Source organism: Neovison vison, chromosome X (assembly GCF_020171115.1).
Source record: "Neovison vison isolate M4711 chromosome X, ASM_NN_V1, whole genome shotgun sequence".
NCBI classification, from domain to species: domain Eukaryota; kingdom Metazoa; phylum Chordata; class Mammalia; order Carnivora; family Mustelidae; genus Neogale; species Neogale vison.
This window is the reverse complement of record NC_058105.1, coordinates 79,214,862-79,222,965: the sequence shown is the minus strand read 5'-3', so window position 1 is coordinate 79,222,965 and position 8,104 is coordinate 79,214,862. Positions and strand designations below refer to the sequence as shown.

At 38.7% G+C, this 8,104-nt stretch overlaps 1 non-coding gene across 1 annotated transcript; it reads left to right on the top strand.

Annotated features, from left to right (window-relative positions):
- The first annotated feature begins 822 nt into the window (after positions 1 to 822).
- Positions 823 to 930, top strand: LOC122897771. The gene has a single exon (XR_006382614.1). It is a non-coding gene; the product is annotated as a U6 spliceosomal RNA (small nuclear RNA).
- Positions 931 to 8,104: the final 7,174 nt, after the last annotated feature.

Here is an 8,104-nt window from a genome sequence, read left to right as displayed (position 1 = left end):
TTCAAGAAAATAGCTAGGATGGAGAAAGCCATGGATGAAAAAATGGAATTGATTAGGGAAGAAGTGAAAACCACGAGGGATGATGTTCACAATGTTCTCAAAGAGTTCCAATCGAATCTAAATTCTCTAAAAGCCAGGGTAACTGAGACAGAAGATAGAATTAGTGATCTGGATGACAAACAGATAGAGATAAAGGATCAGGAGGAAGCCTGGAACAAACAGCGTAGAAGCCACAAAACCAGAATTAGGGAAATAAATGATGCCGTGAAACATTCCAGTGTCCGAATTATTGGAATCCCTGAGGGGGAGGAGAAAGAAAGAAGACTAGAAGATATAGGTGAACAAATTCTCCAGGAAAATTTTCCCAATCTCACCAATGGAACCAGCATCCACGTACTAGAGACAGAACGGACTGCCCCCAAGATGATAGAATCTAGAAAGACCTCAAGACACCAGATAGTGGGAATGATGAATCATAATTGTAGACAGAGCCTCCTGAAAGCAGCTCGAACAAAGAAGTTCCATACGTACAGAGGAAAGCCCATCAGAATACGTCAAAACTGTCCACAGAAACCTGGCAAGCCAGAAAGGGTTGGCAAGATGTATCAGGGCACTAAATAAAAAAAAAAAAAAAATACATGCAGCCAAGAATACTTTATCCAGCAAGACTGACATTCATATTGGATGGAGAGATAAAGAGCTTCGAAGACTGGCAAGGTTTAAAAGACTATGCGCCCACCAAGCTGACACCTCATATTAAGGGGGGTTCTATATAAAAGGAAAAATACTAAGAATATCATTGAACAGAAATATATGGAAACAGTGCTCGCTTCGGCAGCACATATACTAAAAATTGGAACGATACAGAGAAGATTAGCATGGCCCCTGCACAAGGATGACACGCAATTTCGTGAAGCGTTCCATATTTTTTTCCCAATCTCGTGAATGGAACCAGCTTTCATGTACTAGAGGCTGAACGGTCTCCACCCAAGATTATACATTCCAAAAAAACATCACGACACCTGATAGTCAAATTGAGGAATTATAATTGTAGGTATAATCTCTTGAAAGCCGCCAGGGCAAAGAGGCTCCTTACTTACAGAGGGAAGCCCATCAGAATAACGTCAGACCTGTCCACAGAGACCTGGAAAGCCAGAAGAGGCTGGAAAGATATATTCAAGGCACTAAAGAGAAGAACATGCAGCCAAGAATACTTTATCCAGCAAGACTGACATTCAAAATGGATGGAGAGATGAAGAGTTTTCAAGACCGGCAAGGCTTAAAAGACTATGCAACCACTAAGCCGACACTGCAGGAAATATTAAGGGGGTTCTATAAAAGAGGAAAAATCCCAGAATAGCATTGAACAGAAATATAGAGAGAGTCTACAGAAAGAAAGACTTCAAAGGTAGCTCGATGTCAATAAAAACGTATCTATCAATAATCACTCTCAATGTGAATGGCCTAAATGCACCCATAAAACGGCACAGGGTTGCAGATTGGATAAAACGACAGGACCCATCCATATGTTGTCTACAAGAGACCCATTTTGAACCTAAAGATACACGCAGACTGAAAGGGAAGGGATGGAGAAGCATCTTTCATGCCAATGGGCCTCAAAAAAAGGCTGGGGTAGCGATTCCCATATCAGATAAATTGGACTTCAAACTAAAGACTGTAGTCAGAGATACAGAAGGACACTACATAATCCTTAAAGGGACTATCCGCCAAGATGATCTAACAATTGTAAATATCTATGCTCCCAATATGGGAGCAGCCAATTACTTAAGAAAACTGTTAATCAAGATAAAGAGTCATATTGATATGAATACACTAATCGTAGGAGATCTTAACATGCCTCTTTCAGAATTAGACAGATCATCGAAGCAGAAAATCAATAAAGAAACAAGAGCATTGAATGACACATTGGACCAGATGGACCTCATAGATATATACAGAACATTCCACCCTAAAACAGCAGAATACTCTTTCTTCTCAAGTGCACACGGAACCTTCTCCAGAATAGACCACATACTGGGTCACAAATCAGGACTCAACCGATACCAAAAGACTGAGATGATTCCCTGCATGTCTCAGATAACAATGCTTTGAAACTGGAGCTCAATCACAAGGAAAAGTTCTGAAGGAACTCAAACACCTGGAAGCTAAAGACCACCTTGCTTAAGAATGCTTGGATCAACCAGGAGATCAAAGAAGAACTGAAACAATTCATGGAAACGAATGAGAATGAAGACACTTCGGTCCAAAACCTATGGGATACAGCGAAGGCGGTCCTAAGGGGAAAATACATAGCCATCCAATCCTCCCTCAAAAAAAATTGAAAAATGTAGAACACACCAGCTGTCTCTACACCTTAAAGAACTGGAGAATCAACAACAAATCAAACCAACTCCACACATAAGAAGGGAAATCATCAAGATTAGAGCTGAGATCAAGGAGGTAGAAACCAGAGATACAGTAGAACGTATCAATGAAACTAGAAGCTGGTTTTCTGAAAGAATCAATAAGATTGATAAGCCACTGGCCACACTAATCCAAAAAAAAAAAGAAAGAAAGCCCAAATTCATAAAATTATGAATGAAAAGGGAGAGATCACAACTAACACCAAGGAAGTAGACACAATCATCAGAAGTAATTAGCAACAGTTATATGCCAATAAGTTTAGCAACCTAGATGAAAAGGATGCATTCCTGGAAAAATATAAACTATCAACATTGAACCAGGAAGAAATCGACAACCTGAATAGACCAATATCTAATAACGAGATTGAAGCATTGATGAAAAACCTCCCAAAAAAAAAGAGCCCAGGACCTGACGGATTCCCTCGGGAATTCTACCAAACCTTCAAAGAAGAAATAACACCTATTCTCCTGAAGTTGTTTCAAAAGATTGAAGCAGAAGGAAAACTTCCAGACTCTTTCTATGAAGCCAGCATTACCCTGATCCCCAAACCAGGCAAGGACCCTACCAAAAAGGAGAATTTTAGACCAATATCATTGATGAATATGGATGCTAAGATTCTCAACAAGATCCTAGCCAACAGGATCCAACAGCACATTAAAAAGATTATCCACCATGACCAGGTGGGATTCATCCCTGGGCTTCAAGGATGGTTCAACATTTACAAATCAATGAATGTGATACAACAAATTAATATGAGAAGAGAGAAGAACCACATGGTCCTCTCAATTGATGCAGAAAAAGCATTTGACAAAATCCAGCATCCGTTCCTGATTAAAACGCTTCAAAGTATAGGGATAGAGGGAACATTACTGAACCTCATCAAATCTATTTATGAAAGACCCACAGCAAATATCATCTTCAATGGGAAAAAGCTTGCAGCCTTCCCATTGAGATCAGGAACAAGGCAAGGATGCCCACTTTCACCACTCTTGTTCAACATAGTATTAGAAGTCCTAGCAACAGCAATCAGACAACAGAGAGAAATAAAAGGTATCCAAATTGGTAATGAAGAAGTCAAACTCTCTTCGCAGATGACATGATTCTTTATATGGAAAACCCAAAAGACTCCACCCCCAAACTACTAGAACTCATACAGCAATTCAGCAACGTGGCAGGATACAAAGTCAATGTGCAGAAATCAGTGGCTTTCTTATACACTGACAATGATAATACAGAAAGGGAAATTAGAGAATCTATTCCATTTACTATAGCACCAAGAACGATAAGATACCTGGGAATAAACCTAACCAAAGAGGTAAAGGATCTGTACTTGAGGAACTACAGAACACTCATGAAAGAAATTGAAGAAGACATAAAAAGATGGAAGACCATTCCATGCTCTTGGATCGGAAGAATAAACATTGTTAAAATGTCTATACTGCCTAGAGCAATCTATACTTTTAATGCCATTCTGATCAAAATTCCACCGGCATTCTTCAAAGAGCTGGAGCAAATAATCCTAAAATTTGTATGGAATCAGAAGAGACCCCGAATCGCTAAGGAAATGTTGAAAAACAAAAATAAAGCTGGCGGCATCACCTTACCTGATTTCAAGCTTTATTACAAAGCTGTGATCACCAAGACAGCATGGTACTGGCATAAAAACAGACACATAGACCAGTGGAACAGAGTAGAGAGCCCTGATATGGACCCTCAACTGTATGGTCAATTAATCTTTGACAAAACAGGAAAAAATATACAGTGGAAAAAAGACAGTCTCTTCAATAAATGGTGCTGGGAAAACTGGACAGCTATATGTAGAAGAATGAAACTCGACCATTCTCTTACACCGTATACAAAGATAAACTCAAAATGGATAAAAGACCTCAACGTGAGACAGGAATCCATCAGACTCCTAGAGGAGAACATAGGCAGTAATCTCTTTGATATCAGCCACAGCAACTTCTTTCAAGATATGTCTCCAAAGGCAAAGGAAACAAACGCGAAAATAAACTTTTGGGACTTCATCAAAATCAAAAGCTTCTGAACAGCAAAGGAAACAGTCAACAAAACAAAGAGGCAACTCACGGAATGGGAGAAGATATTTGCAAATGACAGTACAGAAAAAAGGTTGATATCCAGGATCTATAATGAACTCCTCAAACTCAACACACACGCAACAGGCAAACACATCAAAAAATGGGCAGAAGATATGAGAAAACACTTCTCCAATCAAGACATACAAATGGCTATCATACACATGAACAAATGTTCATCATCATTAGCCCTCAGGGAGATTCAAATTAAAACCACATTGAGATATCACCTTACACCTGTTAGAATGGCCAAAATTAACAAAACAGGAAACAACACATGTTGGAGAGGATGTGGAGAAAGGGGAACCCTCTTACACTGTTGGTGGGAATGCAAGTTGGTGCAGCCTCCTTGGAGAACAGTGTGGAGATTCCTCAAGAAATTAAAAATAAAGCTTCCCTATGACCCTGCAATTGCACTCCTGGGTATTTACCCCAAAGACACAGATGTCGTGAAAAGAAGGGCCATCTGTACCCCAATGTTTATAGCAGCAATGGCCACGGTCGCCAAACTATGGAAAGAACCAAGATGCCCTTCAACAGATGAACGGATAAGGAAGATATGTTCCATGTACACTATGGAGTATTATGCCTCCATCAGAAAGGATGAATACCCAACTTTTGTAGCAACATGGACAGGACTGGAAGAGATTATGCTGAGTGAAATAAGTCAAGCAGAGAGAGTCAATTATCATATGGTTTCACTTATTTGTGGAGCATAACCAATATCATGGAGGACAAGGGGCATTAGAGAGGAGAAGGGAATTTGTGTAAATTAGAAGGGGAGGTGAACCATGAGAGACTATGGACTCTGAAAAACAATCTGAGGGGCTTGAAGTGGTGGGGGGGTGGGTGTTGGAGTACCAGGTGATGGGTATTATAGAGGGCACAGCTTGCATGGAGCACTGGGTGTGGTGAAAAAATAATGAATAAAGTTTTTCTGAAAATAAATATATTGGGAAAAAAAAGAAATATATGGAAACAATCTACAGAAAGAAAGACTTCAAAGATAACACGATGTCAATAAAAACGTATCTCTCAATAATCACTCTGGAATATGAATGGCCTAAATATGCCTATAAAATGACACAGGGTTGTAGATTGGATTAAACAATAGTACCCATCCATATGTTGTCTACAAGAGACCCATTATGAACCTAAGGATAAACCCAGACTGAAAGTAAAGGGATGGAGAAGCATCTTTCATGCCAATGGTCCTCAAAAGAAGGCCAGGTTATCGATTGTCATATCAGATAAATTAGATTTTAAACTAAATAATGTAGTCAGAGATACAGAAGGACACTACATCATTCTTAGAGGGTCTATCCTCCAAGAAGATCTAACAATTATAAATATTTATGCCCCCAATACGGGAGCAACCAATTACATAAGAAAACTGTTAATCAAGATAAAGAGTCACATTGAGATGAATACATTAATAGTAGGAGATCTTAATACACCACTCTCAGTAATAGATCATCCAAGCAGAAAATCAATAAAGAAGCAAGAGCATTGAATGACATATTGGACCAGACGGACCTCATAGATATATACAGAACATTCCACCCTAAAACAACAGAATACTCATTCTTCTCGAGTGCACATGGAACCTTCTCCAGAATAGACCACATACTGGGTCACAAATCAGGACTCAACCGATACCAAAAGACTGAGATTATTCCCCCCATATTCTCAGATCACAATGCTTTAAACTGGAGCTCAATCACAGGGAAAAGTTTGAAGGAATTTAAGCACCTGGAAGCTGAAGACCACCTTGCTTAAGAATGCTTGGATCAATCAGGAGATCAAAGAAGAACTTAAACAACTCATAGGAACCAATGAGAATGAATACACTTTGGTCCAAAACCTATGGGATACAGCAAAGGCAGTCATAAGGGGGAAATACATAGTCATCCAAGCCTCCCTCAAAAAAGTTTTAAAAATCCAGAATACACCAGCTGTCTCTACACCTTAAAGAACTGGAGAATCCACAGCTAATTAAGCCAACTCCACACAGAAGAAGGGATATAATCAAGATTAGAACAGAGATCAACGAGATAGAAACTGGAGATACAGTAGAATGCATCATTGAAACCATAAGCTGTTTTTTTTTTGAAAGAATCAATAAGATTGATAAACCATTGGCCACAATAATCCAAAAGAAAAGAAAGAAGGCCCAAATTAATAAAATTATGAAAGAAAAAGGAGAGGTCACAACTAACACCAAGGAAATATAATCAATCATCAGAAGTTATTATCAACAGTTATATAACAATAAGTTAAGCAACTTAGATAAAATGGATGCATCCCTGGGAAACTATAAACTTCCAAAATTGAATCAGGAAGAAACTGACAACCTGAATAGACCAATATCTAGTAATGTGATTGAAGTAGTGATCAAAAACCTCCCAAAACACAAGAGCCCAGGATCTGATCGATTCTGGGGGAATTATACCAACGTTTCATAGAAGAAATAACACCCATTCTCCTGAAGCTATTTCAAAAAATTGAAGGAGAAGGAAAACTTCCAGACTCTTTTTTATGAAGCCAGCATTACTCTGATACCCAAACCAGGCAAAGCCCCTACACCAAAAAGGAGAATTTCAGACCAATATCACTGTTGAATATGGATGCTAAGATTCTCAACAAGATCCTAGCAAATAGGATCCAACAGCACATTAAAAAGATTATCCACCATGACCAGGTGGAATTCATCCCTGGGTTGCAAGGATGGTTCAATATTTGCAAATCAATCAATGTGATAGAACAAATCAATAAGAGAAGAGAAAAGAACCACATGGACCTCTCAATTGATTCAGAAAAAGCATTTGACAAGAGCCAGCATCTCTTCCTGATTAAAACGCTTCAAAGTATAGGGATAGAGGGAACATTCCTGAACTTCATAAAATCTCTCTATGAAAAACCCACAGCAAATATCATCCTCAATGGGAAGGAGCTCACAGCCTTCCTGTTAAGATCAGGAACATGACAAGGATGCCCACTCTCACCACTCTTGTTCAACATAGTATTAGAAGTCCTATCAACAGCAATCAGACAACAAAGAGAAATAAAAGGTATCCAAATTGGCAATGAAGAAGTCAAACTCTCTCTCTTTGCAGATAACATGATACTTCATATGGAAAACCCAAAAGACTCCAACCCCAAACTTCTGGAACTCATACAGCAATTCAGTAATGTGGCAGGAGACAAAGTCAAGGTACAGAAATCAGTTGCTTTCTTATACACTAACAATGAAAACACAGAAAGGGAAATTAGAGAATCAAATCCATATACTATAGCACCAAGAACCATAATATACCTGGGAATAAACCTAACCAAAGAGGTAAAGTATCTGTACTCGAGGAACCACAGAACACTCATGAAAAAAATAGAAGAAGACACAAAACGATGGAAGACCATTCCATGCTCTTGGATCGGGAGCATAAACATTGTTAAAATATCTATACTGCCTAGAGCAATCAATCTATATTTTTAATGCCATTTTGATCAAAATTGCACCATTATTTTTTAAAGAGCTGCAGCAAATAATCCTAAAATTTGTATGGAATCAAATGAGACCCTGAAAT